General features: G+C 45.0%; 1 long non-coding RNA gene across 1 annotated transcript; it reads left to right on the top strand.

The window, feature by feature from the left end:
* The first annotated feature begins 313 nt into the window (after positions 1-313).
* LOC144100807 (uncharacterized) lies at positions 314-11823 on the top strand. Its single transcript, XR_013307855.1, has 3 exons — positions 314-745; positions 4095-4344; positions 11735-11823. It is a non-coding gene; the product is annotated as an uncharacterized LOC144100807 (long non-coding RNA).
* The last annotated feature ends 7861 nt before the right edge of the window (positions 11824-19684 follow it).

Genomic DNA, 19684 nt, shown 5'->3' with positions numbered 1-19684 from the left:
AAAAAAGCACGCGCGATGCAGCACCGGTGGATTCTTCCTCAAGAAGGGCATAAAATAAAAACGGATCAGAATTTGTATGTGTAAAGAAAAGAAGGAAGAGGGATTAAAAAGGAATAATTAAATATATCAAAATATAAGAATGCACACAAAAGAAAATATTGTAACATTTAGCAATGCAGTTGATGAGATTCTATCAAGAAACCTTGTACAGCGGTACAAACAGATCTGTGGCTCAACCAAAGTACTGTTTTTTGCGCAACAGCCACGAAGAAGAGGAGGCAGAATGGAAAGAAGAATCGCTCGTGCGCACGCATTCCATCCTCTTCGTTCAGCATTCGTTGATACGAACGTAGGCACTACGCCGAGCATTCCGTGTTTAGTGACGAGCAGACATGAACAGTGACATTTAGAAGACCACTCCTCCCGGCAGTGCTCTCTCGGTGTTGGTGTGGTGCCGTGGAGAAAGGGTTCGCCCGCTGCCTCAGGGAACTCCGCCCACAGCGCGGGATCTGCGATGTGGTCAACTGGGTGGCCACCGGTCTCGAAGCTCAGCCAAGGACTTGTCGTCTTTCTCCGACGCTGCGGCACCAAACACGGAGAACAAAGAGGTTGTGCCGGCCGCCGCCCCCAGACCCAAAGTCGGTGGTCAAAGACGTTACATGTTCCAGAGAGCGGCAAGCCTGGCAGAGCCGTCAGCCGTCCACCCATCGGCCTCCACGATGCTTTCATGACGAAACCTTCTCTGGTGAGTTTGTAATGCGAAGGTATTATATGCCTCATTCGAAGGAAAGCACTCCACCGGAAGTTGTCCTAAACATGTGTCCACAAAATGTCCGCGGAAAGTGATGCCTCTCACATGGCCACATTTGAAAAAAGAAACTCGCCGGCATTCGGGTTCGATCCCAGGCCCTCTGCGTGCCAGGTGAGCCCGCAACAAATATATTACGAGGCGTCGTTAGTACAACCTTCCGAGAGGGATACAAACTGAACGCATTGTGGTGTGCATAACGGTGAAATGTGTTGGGATGTGTACTGATGATAGACTACAATATCTTGAAAAAAGTTGCTGACATCATCCAAAGGTCACGTGATAAGTGCTACGTACGGAAAAGTTCTTTCAAAAAGTTGCTAATGTTCAAATGCAAGCGCTTTCGCATTTCTCTAGTGCAGCGTACTGCAGTTTTGTTGACTGAGGGCAGGATATTGAAATTGCAATATTTCTTCTGATATTTTCGTCGTAGTAATTTTCAAATCTGTTGACTACCTTTATACAGTCACATATATGAATCTCTCCTGCGAGGAACGTGCAATACCTATAGGAAATAGAATGCATTTTTCTCCAAACAGCTCTCGTCATTAGAAATTTTTGCAAGTGCTTAGATATCTTCTGGATGCGCAATTAGATCATGAAAATCTCCTTTTTCGCTTGTCTTCTGATCCAAACCTATTCTTGTCAGCACGTTTAGAAACTCTATGTTTAGGAACTCTTTTTCTCAGCAATGTCAGTACCAGCCGCCATCATTGGTACTCAAATGTTTTAACGCCTAAAGTTTCGCGACAAAGGAACGAGCAGATCAGCCTTCAACAGCAGTTTCTGGCCACTCATTTGAGGCCAGTGAGGCAATTATTATGCCACATCAAGTCCTTCTGCCTCGCTTCGAGCTTGCCCACTGCCGTTATTATTGCTGATGCAGATCGCTAGAAGCTCACAACAAAAAAATAATAGGCGTTCACATGGTGTGATGCAACAAGTCTGCGTGTAGCAGTATTGATTGTAATTACACTTTTACATTCATCGCCATCCTCTTGCGTCTATGCATTTGAATTCGCCATCACTTTTTAGTTCTCTTCTGCGTTCCGCTTCGATGCGGCATTGACGATGGGGTGTAGACTTCCGTGCGGTGGAGGTTGGTGGAGGCCTTCTGGAGTTTATAGGTCGCCGGGTGGATAGTGGGAGCGGCATTTTTAGCGGTGGGTGCCCGCAAGTGCACCCACCAGATAGAGGATGAAAACACACGCACACGCACGCGCACAAGTACGGACACGCACACGGCAATTGCTTTTTCGCCGAAAGAGAACTGTACAGCTCACGTTGCAATAATACAACACCTCACCCTCAGGGTAGGTCTCGCATTCAGCGCTAAGTTGTGTATTTATATCTGTGGCGTATTTAGCGCCAGGGAAGACACCGCGCATAACTGGCGCTATCCCAGAAGCGGAAATATCCGCAGTTAACCTCTAAAAGCTTTTGCGGATGCATGGCTGAAGTCTACCGTGTTCTCTATGACGGTCTAGGTTAGCATATCCGATTCGAATTCGTTTGCCCCAGTTGGCCATTCTCACAGCGTTATAGAGGCCGTTATTGGCAGTGTCTCAATCGGTAGCTCTGTATAGTACTTATATAGTAGTATATACCTCATACATCGGAATGAGGCATCAGGACGGACGACACCTACGAAGCAAAATAAGAAGAATTGGGCTATTAGAGCTAGCACTGTAAAAGAAAACGCAAGCTAAACTAAGGAGAGTATGCACGTTGAATGACATCTCGCATATACTGGGGAAAGTGTCCACCTACTGTGATTCTCCCTACACGTGTTGCCCCTGTCCAGGCTTAAACGTGAAGCTGCCGCTGCAGTGTCCAATACGTTCTGTGATGAATAAAAAAAGTGTTTGTAGAGATGTGCAATTTTTATCCCACCGTGGTGGCTCATTTCATAGGGCACTCGGCTACTGAGCTGGAGTACCCAGGTTTGAACCCCACAGCGGCGACCGCGTTTCGATGGAGGCGAAACACAAAAGGCGCCCAAGTGCTGTGCAATTATAGGGCACGTTGAAGTTCTTCACGAGGTCAAAATCATAGAGCCTTCCACTACGACACAGCATTCTTCATTTCTTCTTTCACTTCTTCCTCAATCCCTTTCGTTTATGGCGTGGTTAAGCTGCTTACCGAGATGTACGTCAGACAGAACCATTTTTTTCATGTATTTTTTTCGCCAACCATATTTGAAATAACACGATGTTTCCGAACCAACTCGTGATTGAATGATGACACGTACTTTGCTAGTCAGTGCATATCAATACTAACTCATTCACTCCTCGGAAGCTTAAGCACGCGCCTGTACATCGTGAAGCTGATTTTTTTATGAATGCAGAGCAGCCAGCTCCACCAAATTAAAGAGTGTTGCCTGAGTCAAATCCGTTGCTGGGGCACCGAAGGTTCAAGTCAACGAACCCAACATGCGCAGCAGTTTGCAGATAACTTCACTGAGCTGTGAATTTTGGCTACGTGTTCTGCAATTACTACACTTTTGTGGGCGGGTGACTAGCCACGCACGGCTGTCAGCACCTGACAACGAGCCCTCTGGTCGCTTCTCTCGAAGCCGAAGAAGAGCCTGTGGCGCACGTCTTCAAACGCATCTCTTTATGAGATGTGTCTAATGTGACTCTGGATGAAGCCGACCTGCATTCAGACGAGTAATCCGTGGAACCGTCAGTTTTGTTTTTGACAGTCTAGTGGCAAGGCTGCAGTAGGCCATGTATGCAACCGAGAAAACTCAGAAGCGTGTATCTGGCCCATTAAGAGCGGTGAATCATAAGCAGCCCTGCGCAAGCTATCAAAGAAACATACGAGCAGGTGGGAGAGAAGAGCGAAGAAAGCATAATCAAAGGTCGATGTCGAAGATTTGCACGACGCATGGACATTCCAAATTTGGCGCATGGGATGTTTGACATACTCGAGCAGTCTGCAACGACGCAGGTTATAGCAAGAGCGGGAAAAAAGTTCCTGAATATAATCTGTGGCGGTGAAAGAGAACGATCAGGGTTCAACCGATAACCAAACAGTGATAACAGAGGAACTATCAGCGATGAACTGAAAAATGTTGGGGAAAGCAGTCAACAATAAATCGTCATGGGAAGGTCACTAAAACACTTAGTCGTTTGTTTCGCACCCTTTTGCACATTTTTGTTTTTACACCCAGAAGCCAATGATCCGATTTTACGACTCGGATGTTAGGTTTGGGACATTGCTATAGCTGCTTTCTATTGGTGAGGGCTTAATTGCACGTCATTCGCTAACATGTCTGACGCAGCCAACGGCCCAGGCTCCGCTCACCTGTGTACGGGGAGCTGCATCTCTCTCTTGTGTTCCGCCGAGGTCCACATCCGCTGTGGTGAATCCGCGGAAAGCACCATCGGCTGCGCCAGTCACCCCCCGCACCACCACAACTCCCAACAGGCTGGAAGAGCGCCAAAGAGGAGGTCGGCTCGGACGCAGCGGCCGAGACTAGAAGCGCGGGTCTATCACCTGTGCTGCTGCTTCTGCACTGACCCGCGCACTATGTGAGTGTCATCTAAGATGCTCATGCATAGTCCTCCTCCAAACCATGGTGAACTGAGTCACAATGATCATTATCGGGAAAACTTGACAGCTTATCGCCGCCTGCGCAGCTTGGCGAACCTCAGGTGACAGTTTTGGTGCACGAATATGTGTTGGGTTGTGACCAACTAAGTAAAAGTTGGAAACGTGCAATTTTCACCCAAGCTGGACCAGAGGTGCTGTCATGCGCCGCTTGAGCGTTGCCCTTAATATTCCTGTCGACTGAGTACAGGACGTAAAAGGGACAGAGTGTGTTATTTGTCTGCCTCTAAAGAACTATCTATTAATGCAGGAAAATGTCTGGTGTTCAGCGTAACTTACCAAGCACGAAAGCAGAACGGAACGACAACAGCTCTCTTCGTCCCTGCTGCGTTACGCCATACGCCAGCCATTAGCGAATTTTTGCAAAGCGCGTATCGCCGCTACTGTGCCTGCGCAAGTAGCTTTAAAGCTGCTAGATGGTACCAGGTGGCGGGCCACTGAGCGCACTTCTGCTACGTCGGTACCAATCAGCACGTGCAAGCAGTCATTAAACGGAACGCGATAAGCAGTAGCGGACGCTGAGCGATATGCCATACATCTCTGTTATGAAGCATCCAACAGCTTATCGTTATGAGCAGTAAAATTTATTTAGCACTGGTATCAACCCCCGTTAAGATGTCGTTTTACATGCTGCGTGTTCCGAAATAAGGCACTTGAGAAGAAAAAAAACTGCATATTAAATCAATGGGTTTTCCCAGCGTATGGTTTCCTTGCTGACATCCCTCCAATGGCTTCTCATATCTGCAATTCGTGAGGGTTGTCGCTGCTGTTTTCCTTAACCGTGGCATATTTAGTAGTGCTTGCTTGGCTTTTATAGAGCGAAGCTCTTAAGCGCTCTTTCCATGCGTTGAGGGGCGTGCCTAGGTGTCGGCCTCGGCGTAACCGAGCGGATGAGAGCATGGTAGGGTGAAAGAGAGCAAGCGCGGAACGCAGGGGAGAATTGAAGAGGGCGATAGCGAATACAGCGCGATGAGAAAAGCGGTAGCGTGAAGGCAGATCGCGCAGCGGCTATGAAGAAAAAGAAGAAAAAGATCGCTCTGCAGCACGCAAAAAAGTACGGGCTCCTGCTTGCGCGTCTCTTCTCACAGCCCTGTTCCTCCTCTCTCCGCGACCTTTTCGAAGTGCCGCGCGGGATTCTGTTCTAGATGCTTCGAGCCCTCTGAAGAAGTGAGAGGGAGACGCAGCTTGACGCTAGTTGCGGAACCTATGGCGCCTGCTCCCTTTCTCAGCGCCTCCATCCGCTATCAGAAATTTCGTGTTTGGTTTTCAGCGGCGCCTGCGGCAATCGTCTCTCCCCTCTTCCCCCACCGTCTGTCTGAATGAACTTTACCGACATTATCAAGTTGAAGTGCCGGCAGTTGCCAGTGCTATTTTCTAGCGACGTTTTAATTACCATGTGCAGAATGGTTCTACCGTTTGCGACCGTTTGTACCCAAGCAGTGTTGTGGAACGTTTTGTGTTAAATATTGTCCCATGAGAGCAAACAGTTTGTAATGTGGTGTGTCCCGTGAGCAGCTACGCATACCAGTGACGAGCAATCTGGAGGAGGGGAAAGCGGAGGATAAGGGGAGACTATGATTAAGGCACCGAATTGGGCTGCAGAACTCACTTGGTTCCAAGCAACTGCAATGTTGCCCTTTCACGCAGCGAATTTGATGCCATTTCCTGCGAATGGCATTAGACTCAGTTAACAGCCTTGCTTGCGTCGTTGTCACGTGTCTAGGGCTGTAATGGCATTGGCAAATGCTTCCAGTCAGGATTCGCCCGAGCAGAGGCTCAGCTATTAGCGGCGGTGAATTGCTCTGCGCGCTGCCGGAGCATAAAACCAAGTTCCGCATTCGTTCAGCACTGCGTGTTCAATTCAGTTCATTTTATTTCACCATATATGGTGGAAGCCTTGGCCAAAAAGCAGCTCCAGGCAGAATGGTGAGGCGCAGGAGACCATACAATGTACCGCAGTGCATATGCATTTATTGAAGGCAACATGAGAAAAAGAAAACTATTCTGACATTTTTAACACTGGTAGACACTGTTGAAGGATGTTGTGGTCCTTCAACAGAGTGAAAACATCCTTCAACAGAGTGAAAAGATGCAAGAAGTTATCCTTGATCCCCCACGTGTTGTGTATAGGGGCGCAAGGAACATCCGGGATATGATAACATCGTCTACAATCGGCAACCGTAGCTTCAGAGGATCCGCGCCACGCAATAAACCTAGGTGCAAACTCTGTCCGATTATGACAACAACAACCAGTGCTAAAAGCACAGCGTCATCCTTCTCATTTAGGATAAAAGGTAACTTTTCGTGCGACAGCGCTAATGTTGTCTACCTCCTGCTATGTGGCACCTGTAAAGCTCAGTACGTAGGGCAGACAGTTACACCGTTCAGAATTCGCATCAACAACCACAGATCACATGTGCGGACACAGCCAAATCTCCCACTTTCAAAACACATCAACAACCTTGGGAACCCATTCGATAACTTTACAACTATTGTACTCCAATCGGGGTTCAACACAAATTATGACCGCGAGAGCTGTGAATCGTACCTGATTATCAAATTTAACACAGTCTCGAGCGGCATTAACAAAACAGTAGGCCGGCTATCATGCTTACAGACTCAATAGATGTAACAAATAGTTATCCCAGACTCCTAGAATAATAATTATCCCAGACTATCAAAAATTATTATCCCAGACTCATAGAACGGGCGGCAGCATGCATAACAAGCATAGCTTCCGACTTGTTTTCCTTTTTTCACTTGCATTGTCCCCCGTTTTTTCACTTGTATTGTCCCACATGTACTGCTATTTTCTTTCCCCTTTTTATTATTATTCTAATCTTGTATTGTGACGCATTGTATTATATTGTCACCCATTTGCTGTTATCCCCCCTCATTTTTTTGCTGTCATGTCGGTCTTCGCTTCATACATTGATGAATTGTTTACTCTGAATGGTCATTTGTCTTGCGGTAGATTTTACTTCCGACTCATTGCAGTTCGTTTCTGGTGTTGGATTTATTGTTAGCCTCGTCTTTTGTCTGTATCTGTATGCGTGTGTACGGAGTGCCCTTCTAAGGATTGATTAGGAACTTGTATTATTTGATTTCTCTCGTGTTGCCACAACCCTTGTCTGAATGGATATTTCCAAGTCTTGTACAATAGCTCTTCTTTCGTTTTTCCCCTAATTTTCTTTATTTTTCTTATTCTTTTTGTCTTTGTATTTTTGTTTCTTTTTTCTCTTCTTTTTTAAGAGGCCTCGTTGGCATTCCTCTTTACCCCCCTCCCTTACCCCTACCAGTTCCTCTGGAATGTTGTCTTCTGTGTGTACAGGGGTCAAGCCCTTCACGCTTGTCACCAACCCGTTTCCAAAGCAGCCCTGAGGTGGTGAAAAAGAATCCCCCCCTCTTTTTTAATGTCCTATTTTGTATTCTCTCGTGTTGCCACCACCCTTCATGAATGCATATTACCAAGTCTTGTACAATGGCTCTTCTTTCCTTTTTTTACTGCTTTCTTTTTCTTTTTTCGTCTTTTTTTCTTATTAGAGGCCTCGTTTGCATTCCTCTTTACTCCCCCTCCCCCCCCCCCCCCCCCCCCCGACCAGTTTTTCTGGAATGCAGCTTCCTCCTTCTACAGGGGTCGAGCCCTTCACGCTTGTCACCAAAATGCTGAGAGGCGCGACACCTCGAGGGCCTTTCTAAGGCAGCCCTGAGGTGGTGAGAAAGAATCTCCCCCTTCTTAGATTGTCAGCGATTCTCTCTCTTCCTTTGTTAAAAAAAAAGAGAAAAAATGTTCTTCCTGGTCTCTTCCATCCCCCCCCTAGTGTTTTGAACTCGTCCATTGCTGTAAACTTGTAAACTGTGTACCTCTCGCACTCTATAAAAACTGCGTGTTTCAAACGCTGTACTACACTAGAAAGAGGCTGGTCCTCCAGCCGAAACGTCGTGAATTAAATCCTGTTATGTTTCTTCAATTTTTGGTGATTTTATATTATGTTGAAAAAATCAGCTGCCAGAAATCACTTTTGGTATATATATATATATATATATATATATATATATATATATATATATATATATATATATATATATATATATATGGCTTCCTTAATATGTTTGGCAAACGAGCCCCTCATTTCATTTGCCTTGTCTGCTAATAGCTTAACGGAGGTGTCGGTTCTGGCAGTCTTGATGCCATAGGTAGCATAAGAAGACTCGCCGTTAGATGACGTTCTAAGTCACACTTGCGGTATTACAGGACGTGCTACGTCCACCGTTATGGACGAGGGTGCCGCTGGTGAACACTCTCAAGGTTCACTTACACCCAATAAACATAAATACCCACGAGAGCAGCACATTGGACAGCCGTCGCCGTAGTTCAGTTGGTAGAGCACCGGACGTGATATTCAGAGGTCGTGGGTTCGGACCCACCGGCGGCATGGTTTTTTTTCCGCTGCTTTTTTTGTAATTTTCTTTAGGCAATTGAATAATCTACGTATTAGTATCACACTGATAAAAACAACACATAAAAAAATAAATATTCCCCTATGCACCTTGGTTTCGGTGACTGTTGGCTCCCTAAATAAGTTTGTCAAACGAGCCCCTCATTTCATTTACCTTGTCTTCGTATATATATATATATATATATATATATATATATATATATATATATATATATATATATATATATATATATATATATATATATATATATATATATATATATATATATATGCAGTGACCAGTTGAAATAACTGTCCGCGGCGTCTCTGAAACGTTGCAGGTGAGGCTTGGCGATGGTCGACTAGCGTGAGGTGCGCTACTATATGTGCGTCACTAGCATGGGCGCAATGTATATCCTTCTAGGTTACACATTACCTTCTCTAATACCATTTTATACATCCAATTATCCGTATATCGAACAATATTGCGTTCACCTTCGAGTTCTATATATCTAGGTTTGACTTACCCCCATAATATTCCGTTATAACCTTCGTATGCGCTAGTTTCTGTTTCAGCAATACGAATAGCATATTCAAGGCCAGCGTGTAGATGGAGCCTTCCGCTGCTCTTGGCAATTAGAAAAGGTTACACTCAAGGCAATTAGGCAGACCTTATATCGTCAACGCTGTCTCACACTCTTAGGTACCTGAAAGCCTCTTCCATGTTTCCAGCCTAAGTATTAGGGGGGGGGGGGGGGGGAGTGTACTAGCTTATATAAGTTCTCGCCTCCACAGAAACTACTTCTTGACCTCTTGCGGACACAGCTGAACTTAGGTGCAGACCTCTTCTTGCAAAGCCGAGTGACACTGAGATGTCGACTCTGTGGTGACCTTGAGGGCTTTAGGTTTTATGGCGAAGATAAATCTTCGTAACGGTTGCCATGCGTTATCTTTTTGACTAGTAGGGTTAGGCACCTAGTTGCAATTAGATATTTGTGGGCGGCCGTTAATAATAGCCGTATCAGTTTTTAGAATTTAGGAAACGCAATTACCCTCGCCGCTGTGGCTTGACAAATTCAGGCTGCATCGTGCGAAAATACATGCGCTTTGGAAAGCATTTAGGCCGAGCAACCCCTCCAGCGCATGTAACTAGGCGAAAAAGACAAATTTTTTCGAGCCACAGCGGCAAGGGTGATCGCGTTTTCGAAATTCTAAGAACTGATATCGCTATTAACAAAGACAGGCTACAAATCTAAATTCAACTAGGCGCCTCGGTTTAATAATCAAGATTTTCGTTATTAAAAAGTAGTGAACGAGCTTACTACTTAAGACGATTCACCGGTTTACTTGTGTGCTCCAACGCTGGTAATACCATGCCACAAAAGCAATATTTTTAACCCCAAAAGATTATTTTTGAAAATTTTTGAAACCTATCAATGAATATATCAGGCATTCTACTGATTCATCTTGCATGGTCATATTCCCAAAGACAACTTGGGAGAGTGGAAAGATCCTCAAATCTAAACACAAATCCCTGCGTTCTCATAATACTTATCATGCTGAAGCGCATATAAATGAGCATTGGTTGTTGAGCGCACTTAAAGTATTAGGCAGAAGTTGTATAGTACTACAGGGTGCTCAACTTCAATGATAATTAGGATTTAGTTAGCGAGTGGAAAGAAGGACAAAAGCCTGAAGAATCAGTGTACGCTTCTTCCAGAAAGCTGGTTGATGCCACCACGCCTAAAACTTAGATCTGAGAAGCAGTCAAACTGAATGTTTTTGTAGCCTATTATAAAGTCATATTTGTACTTTCCCTCATTTTCCCCAAATTTATGCCCAACCGATTCGCAAGGCTCTTTGTCAAGCATTCCTGGAAGCAGACGCTTTCATACTGGCTCACTTCAGTGCAAAATGGCGTCAGTTCACTGCACATATATATCGTGCCGAATGCTGGAATCAAGACCCAGTCATAATTTGGCGTTTAGCTGATTTGTCCGTTTCCTCAAGTGATTCTTATCCTGCATTATAAAAGAGAGCTTTGTCTTGCCCAAGCTTATGCGCATCGGATGCATGGGGCAAATGGAGCCAGTGAACAGTAAGAATAACCCAGTCGAATTAAATACTGAAACAGTCATCTCGACATTGCGAGAAAGTGCAAAGACTAATATTGTGATCCAGGTGATTTTGGGGGAGAGAGTAAAGGCATGAAACACGGAACAAATATCTTAAAAGCGTATTATTGTTTCTTTTCACGAGCCTTTTTTTGCTTCTCCCTGAAGATTTAATGGCATCTTCAAAAAATCATTTGCCTAGAATGCAAGGGTATTTAATGAACATGAAGAGAATGTATGAAGCTGGATGTGGTAGGTTAAAGTATGACATTTTGTTTAGCAATAGCGCTTCATGCTGATGTACTGCCTCATAATCAGATGAAATTTTCTCCCAAATGGCATTACCAGAGCTCCCAGGGATGCTTGCTGGATGGTTGCATAGCATAACGCTTCTATTATTATTTTAGTATCAGCAGGATTCTAAGCATGTATTCATTTCGTCCTCACTAAACCAATGCCACAACGGCAGCAGCGACGAGTAATGTCACCTGGGTTTGCTTAATAGCAACGCATCCTGGCAGCTTTCTCAGCAAGTGATTCTCAAAAAATTGAGTACCGGCAATGCGGTTCACTGTAGATGCAAATCTGTTGCCACCAGTCATCACGTTAGTTCTTTCAGCTTAGTTCTCAGGAATGTACTATCGTCAGATGTCAGAAATTACAAAATGCGGCTTCCGGAGGAAAGATTTCAGTTGCTGTTTTTACCCATGCAAACCATTTCGTGTATTTTGTCTCGTGCACTCTTTTCTGCTACGCAGGTCGCAATAGGACGCCCTTCACACGGTTGTGCCTCAGCTTTTACCTGCCTTCTGGGTGAACGCGGTACTTTGAAGGATTTCGCCCCAGGACTTTATATCACCAGTGAACAATTGCGTGTTTGCAGTTGAAGCATACGTGAATAAAATTGATTCATAAAGCTATTAGCTGTGTTCTGACAATAAAAAGTGATTCTATGGTATATCTTGATCAAGCAGGAAACATGTTTGAATTACAATGCTTCAAGGCGTTTGATTTGTTTGATTTCTTTCAAAGTTTTCTGCTTCAACAGCAAATAAAAATAGTTACGAGTGCTGCTAGCTGAGGAATATCAACAAAGTTCTCCGAGCGAAATTACGCAACATATTGTGCAATTGCTACTGAGAGAAACAGGTGTTTTATACGCTCCAAGCAAGATCACTCATTCACTCGATTGGAAAGGATCCGTTCGTAGTTGATTAAATTTCTTTCGTTATAGCGTCGCCATTTCCACAGTGCTTTATCGTTACTTTTCTACAGAACCTTTAAAATTACTTCGTAGATGGCTGTTCAAAAGAAGGAAAAAACAAGACAGGTGCAGAAGGAAAATGTGCGTATGTGAAGACCGTTGATTGAGGCGTAGCACCGAAGGAAGGCAACGCTTCAGATGCCTCTCTTCGTCATGTAGTTTGGAAGCACAGGGAATATGGACTCGTCCTGACTTCCTGAAGCGGGTCTCGAAGAGGCACTCTGTGCCTGGACTCATAATGCATAAATGTTCTCAGGGCTCAATGTGCTGCTATCGGGAGAGCGGGCCCTCCCAGCCTTCGCCTCTTCGTTGGCCCTTGCTAAAACAACCTCCTGCAATATGCCGGATCAAGTTGATCTTTTAGTGCTGCTTCTTTTTCTCCAGCCCGCGTCTCCACCGAAACAAAATGTCTGATACGTTTCCCCTTTTATATTGCCAGAACGATAACCTTGGCACGTTTGTTCACGTTTGATAGGTGAAGCCAGCGAACAAACGCAAAGGTGAGATAATGGAGTGGCGATGACTTGTCAACTTTTACTCTTCTCAATTTTTCCGCTGGCTCCCTTCCTGATATATTGGTGCGGCTATGATATTTTGCAGGTGTGTCGTTCGAGCGACGTCACAATTCATCGGTGGAGGCTTAGCTAAAGCAACCCCTTGAATTATCACGCTCATCTTTTTCTCTTCAAACTCTCGTTCTTTTTTACGCGCTAACAACGTGTTTTCATTTCACTGCGTTTTCATTATGACCCAGACGTTTTCCGGTTAAGCTCATCCTGCCCTTTCAGGCGTCATGGTGACTCTATGGTTATGGTGTTCTGCTGCTGACTATCAATCAAGAGCAACTACAGCTAACCAAGCACGATCAATGGTGTAGTAAATAAGTCGTAACCTATCCGGGTTAGGTACCGATGTGGTAACCAGGTCGTGACCTGGGGTGGTAGGCGATGGTAGCGGTAAACTGGGTGGTAACCATATAATATAAGAGACGACAAGAGGCTGGCTCAAGGAGATTATTTGGAAAGTTTATCAATACGCTGGATGACACCCTGCTCATTTCAACCAAAAGCGTCTTTTCTTGCGCAATTTGGCAACTTACACACAATGCTACTTACGGCTTACCTCCCTTTTGCAAATAGACGTAGAATCCTCGACCCCTTACTGAAGCCAAGATTCTGGGTCCTTGGAGTAACCCTCCATCGCAGAAGACGGCTTTGAAGGCACTTTTCAAGTTCTTAAAGGACTCCGGACCGAGTGCAGATTTTGAACTATCAGTGTGTGCCCTGAGTACCCTGCAAGTAATGACCAACGGACACATGGAAAAGTGATCTCCCTTTGCTCTCTCCCCTTTCTATTTCTCCCTCCGTTCCTCTTCCCACGAGTAGGGTAGCATACCTGGTGTCGCGTAGTTAAAATTCCTGCCATTCCGTTCGTCTTTTTCTTCCTCTCTCTCTAATGATCCAGAGCCTGGGATACACTGTGCTTAGCTATAGAATGTGCTGTCTACCTCTTCCATGGAAAAGCGGAATAAACGGTCTTCTTAAGAACATTGCTAAAAGTGTTTTATATTCCACCCCAAAAATCACAAAGTGTATTTCTTTCCTCGGGATTGCCTTCTTTCGACACCCTTTTCACACAAACTGTTGTAGTTAAATATTTTTGAAAAAATGATTTTAAGGCGGCTAACGTTAAAACAGTTACATTGCTAAAAATGCGTAGGTATATTGTTCCCAGAGTGCTAAATCATTTTGGAGTATGCGTAACATCGTTCTATTTCCCACATGTTTTCAATGAATTGCCTTATCTTTTTTGCTTTAACACCTGCCGAGCACTACGTGACCGTATCGTGAAACTCAAAGTGTGATACTTCTTTTCTTCTTCTTTTTGTTCTCTTTTTTAGTTTTTTGCACAAATGCTGCTACGTAAAAGAGAATTTGTTGCTGCTGCCTAACGACGCCCTACAAGACCTTTCGTGGCTTTGGCGTGTCTTCATCCTCAGCTTCAGCCATATTCGCGGCGAGATGTGCATGAGGTAATCTGAGATGGCAACCGATTGGTAAGCAAGTGGCAACCTGGTGGCAACTTTGGGTTGTAACTATAGGCGGCAAGCGTGAGAAAACTTGTGGTTTACGAATCCCGGCAATGTTTAATGAAGCAAATATTGCGAAACACACCGCGCTAGCGCACATATTTGCCTAACAACGCGGAATGACAGCTTTTTTTAAGACAACAAAACGCGATATCTAAGCGCAATATGCGACTGCCATCCTTTTGTGTTATAGCCACTCTGCTGATAAAGTCACGACAGCCCTAATGTCCTAGTTAGAAGCAGATACAAAACATTCAGCGTACTAGGAAATTGAAGATGCAAGAATGTTGCGGCTTGAGGGTGTTCAACCAGTAAAATAAATAGTTAGTCAGAGATGCGAAAATCACGTCTCTCATGGTGCGAAGTCAAGAGAAGTATGGAGAAAGAAACGCCATTTGTTTCCAGGGGCTCCCCGGTAACCTATAGAGTATTGTCTGGGTGGAAGCGCTCAAATGCCATCATTTCTCGCCGAAATTTTCTCATTCAGAAAATATAGTTCGCGCAATGTCTCTACGGGCTTCAAGCAGGAATATTTTTTTCCCCTGTAAACCTGGCGAGGGAATGTAAGGCGTCCACTGTCCCCTCTAAAATTGCGACTATTTTCGCAGCAGGTGCAACAACTCAGAATTTTTAAGGTAGCGGTGAGTTCTTAAGCTTCTATTTAACTGGTTGCCTCATAGGTTGATGAGTGAAAAACGGAATTCATGCCTCATGCGGTGTGCAAATTGGTGAAATGAAACCTTGTTTGCATGATGAGTGGGGAATTCTTCTGGAGGGAAGCTTCCCAATTTGAGGTCTTCCTGGCTGATTATGCACACAGAACTTTCAGAGATGTCGAGTTTTATGATTATCTATTTCTCGGTCATGCAGATGCCTCAGTTAAAAATTCTTGTGGGCATTAAATTGTGAAACCAGACCGTTTGCTCAATGCTTGAGAATCTCGTCATTTGGTTCCCTAATCGGCTTCATTCCTTGAACTGCCTAGCCACTCCCATCGCATGATTCACCGAAATCAAGAAATATTCTACGCTTGCGATAACAGTGAAGTGGAGAAATCTGATGTGCATATGTTTTTGTCAAAAAAAAAAACACTAAACTTAAATGCGGAATAGCTTCGAAGGTGACTGACTGATTTCACTATCTTCAAAACGTGTGATTCTATCTGCTGGCCAGCCCAATCACGATAGTTGCAAGCTTTTGATTGGCCGTATCTTCTATAATAAACCGCTTAATGACGCCTGCATACTTCGGAGAAAAAAAAAAGATCGCTGTCCGTGGAACGTGAGCAACAACTGGCCGGGTATTTGCATCACTGTACGATTTACGGTATGACATACGGGGCTTCACGTCCCAAAGCGATAAGAGCTTTGAGGGACACCGTAGTGGGTAGCCCAGGATTAATATCTACTACCTGGGGTTTTTTTAATGGCCATGGACATTGCACAGTATCCGCGCACCTTGTCTTTCGCGTTCATAGAAACCCGACCACCGCGATCGGTATCCAACCAGCTACCTCGGGCTCAGCAGTGGTACGCCATTAGCACTGAGCCATCGCGACGGGGCACTGTGCCATTTCCGTCAGCAGTTTTGCCAATACAGAAAAAGTGCGCTACGAACAAAAAACGCCGTTAGACAAAGCCACGATTTCGGGTTGGCGAGGTGCGCAGTTAAAAAAAGAAATCTGCGTGCCTGCGGAACTTGGTATATATTTATAATAAAATATTACCTGACATCACCGAAAATTATTTTCCCACGTTGATACAACTCGAGGGAGAGGCGCAAAGAACAAATTTTTTGTTTTATCGACAAAATTTTTGTTACTAAGATCCCATTGCTAAATTCATTATGTAGGGTGCTTTATCGCATACTTTCACTATTATCTTAAGATAATATTTTTATATGCATAAATACAGTTTTGACCAAACAGCAGAGATAGGGATGGCAAAGGTCACGAAACAGGCAAAACGGCTATAAGCCGGTGACTAAATTCGGCACTTTTAAATATTTGTGACCTGCCTGGTTGAATATAAGCATTCATGGCTGGCGATTGATAATACCCATAAATGTTTTAAGGATTTTTGTAGTAGAAAGTTTTGTTATGAACATACTCAGTGTTATTTTTCATCCAGATTTTTACGGCTCAATCTCGGTCTCCATATGCTGCCGTTTACTCTAAAATTGCGCATTCGTCTTATCAGTTTCCACTAATTTTTTTCCTCTGCTTTGACGCTTCCCTGTCCTCTCCTTCGTCCGTCATCCTCTTCCGGCAGCGCCCAGGCAATCTTATGACACCTGCTGGCTATTTTTGAGTTAATTTGGGTTTCTATTCCTGGCCGAGCTTTCGAAGCTTTATTCAACTACTTTTTATTTTTTTTGCACCCATGCTCATCGACCTCATCCCCAATTTGTATTCTATTCGGGTGTTTCATTCGCAGAACACAACCACATTTTTGTGAAGGGGAAAAATTTCACGCGACACGTAGCGCTGAACCCCCGGGACCACCTCCACGTTCTCGGCCCTTCGAGTCCTTTGCTGCTGCCTCTGTTCTTTTTGCTGCGACTACGAGGAGCCTGCTGTAAGGTGAGCACAATTTTCCAGTTCAGCGGCCTTCGAAGTGCTGCTGTTCGCTTCGCAGCACTCCACAGGAGGTGTTACTGAGCGCATTCTCGTATAATAACCACTGTTCTCAGAAATAACATCGACTGTCACCCTTAGCTACGTGTCAGAATGAATTGTAGCCAATTGGCCTGAGCGCATACGAGGAAGCGCCTTTTTCTTTATTTTTCCTTCTTTGCCCATGACTCGAAACTGCCTCTGACGAGCAGCCCAACATGTATCGCTGCTCTCGGTGGTGCTAAACGTTGAGCGATATTTTGTTATCGGATTCGCTCTCTTTCCCTTAGTTAAAAAGGCGCGACAAGGAATACCTCAAAATGATGACATGGCTTCGTGGGTAGCACTCAACAACCAGTCGTCACTGTAGGGACAACGTGCGTTGGATCCAAGACAGACAGATCCCACTCTGCGCATTCCTCCGCTTATGCTTCACATTCAGTTTCAGTCAGATTTACCATATTCTTTGAGGCCGCTGTTTAGCCCGTCGCGGTACAAATATGAAGTTCACCGGTGACTGCTAGAAAATCGGGAACATGTTCAATGAAGCGTTCTAAAATATGGGCGCTGTTGTGCTATACCGCCACCAAAGAACAAATGAAGTCATACGGGCAAGTTTTGGTAATGAATGTAAAGGACAAAAGGTTATACTGTAGAGTACGAACAAATGGGTGCCTCGTCACCAGCTGACGTTTTTTTCCTCCTCCCCCATATTCTACTTTATTAGCTACTATTTACCTGTAAAAATCAACAAACTCCAAGCCTCAAAACGCAACTGCGAAATCGCAATGTCAGGCCTTCTGGAGTTCTCCTTGTCAAGCTCTAATTTTAAAAATAGAACCAGAGATGACTTCCACCCTTTTCTCTTTTCTCTTGTTTCGACAGTGGCGGACCATTATATCCTATGTGCGCGACTGACTGACATGCCCAGCGAGAAAGCGATGATTTTCTAATAACAAATGAGTGACGAGTGCATTGATTGCATATTGATCAAGTAATCTTCCTTACGCATTGCAGCATCTACCCTCCGCGGGGGAACCGAGGTTTCGGTGTTCGATTGCTGAAACTAATAATATGGGTGAAATCCGGACCGCGGAGGCCGCATTTCGATGTAGACGAAAAACAAAATGTGCCCGTGTGCTGGACAAGATCTGCGCACTAAAGAGCAGCAGAAGGCCTAAATTAATCTGGAGCTCTGCAGTACGGCGTCCTTTGCAGCCTACTTGTCGCTTAGAGATATGAACGCCCACGATTTACAAATTTGCATTACGCCAACCGTCTTTTGCTTCTGCTTCATCTGCACGCTGGCGCGCTCCTTATAAGCGCAATCATTGATTAGTTTAGTGTCTTAGTGGTTACTTTTGCTGTTGATTCGTTCGCATCTCAAACTTCAATCAGTTTAGCAAAACAACCTCAGGCCAGGTGCGGTTTGGCGCTCCCAGCCTGTTCCGCACAATCCGCAGGTGCTTACACCTCTGAATGGTTGGAGGATTGGCTAGAGGACAGGTGCTGGAACCAAGCCACGTACAAAAGTAAGACTGGCAGCACCACGAGCAGCGAGCAGAAGGCCACCACCGCCCACGAGATGCGCACAAGAGAGCTGCCGCTGTGTTTCCTTCACTCCTCCGCCTCCTCCTAGACACCAGCGAAAATCACTTCGGTAGCTGCCACCAGGTGAGTCCGTAAGGAAACTTTAGGGCAGCCAGCGAGAAGAGCACCTGAATTTTCACTTAAACTTTAATGTGCTTTGGACGAGATTTCCTCATCTCCAATTTATTCTCTTCGGGTTAAAGTGTTATTGGCTAGCGCGTCATACCTACAGCTTGTTTTTTCGATGAAAATATATAACAAAAGAGGCGTTGACAAACCTTTATTGTTCACTCGTTCCATTCATTCAAATGAGCGTGGACGACAAGCGTGGGGGAAAAGCCTAATAAAGATCCGTTTAAGAGAAATCCAGGAGCTCCAAAAGGCTCCTTTAGTGAATTGTTCGTGCATTTTTGGCCCGTCAGCTATTTTCATTTCGGCCATTTTCAGGCTTTTCCTACAAAATGCTAAATTTACAAGCTGCGAGAACAGGCGTCCGCAGTTCTGTCAGGTACGTTCTTCTTGCACGGTTCCTTCGGTAGGATGCCCTCTAGCTATTACAAGACGGACCTCTCACTCAAACCGAAGCTGTCGAATGCGTTGGCTAAAAAACGGTTGCCATCGATGTCTCGCACTTGCGTAAAGCTCTCAAGCTTATGGTTTTTATATGTTCGAGTTCTCTGCAGTATAATGTTATAAGTGCATCAATTTCGAAAACAATCCTTTTTCTGCCGCCTTCCCATCTTCCTTTAAGCTTAGGAATGAGCAAGACTGCCTTCACGGCCAGTATCCAGTCTACTCCACCCTGTCCGCGCACTCCTTCCAAGGCCAAACACAAGGGAAAGCCACTTCAACTGTTTCTGGGGGCAACCACCTCTGCATCCCGACCTCCAAAAGATTCGGCAGCTGAAACAGCTACCGCGACGCCAGCCGTCTCCAGTGCCATGGCTCATACCCGCGGCGTGCTGAGGCGATTTCCCTTCACTGCTACAGGTAAGTGCAAAGCCTAAAAAGGGACTTTACCTTTATCACTATTCTCGCCCGCGAAGCAGATAAGGTCCGAGAGTTAAGGTTTTTCTATAGGTGCAAAAAGCTTTGTGACTACTTTACAGGACACGTAGAACACCAGAGGTGCGCAGGCCATAATGGCCACG

This window comes from Amblyomma americanum, chromosome 1 (assembly GCF_052857255.1).
Source record: "Amblyomma americanum isolate KBUSLIRL-KWMA chromosome 1, ASM5285725v1, whole genome shotgun sequence".
NCBI lineage: Eukaryota > Metazoa > Arthropoda > Arachnida > Ixodida > Ixodidae > Amblyomma > Amblyomma americanum.
The sequence above is the reverse complement of the archived record's forward strand: the minus strand, read 5'-3'. Positions and strand labels throughout refer to the sequence as shown.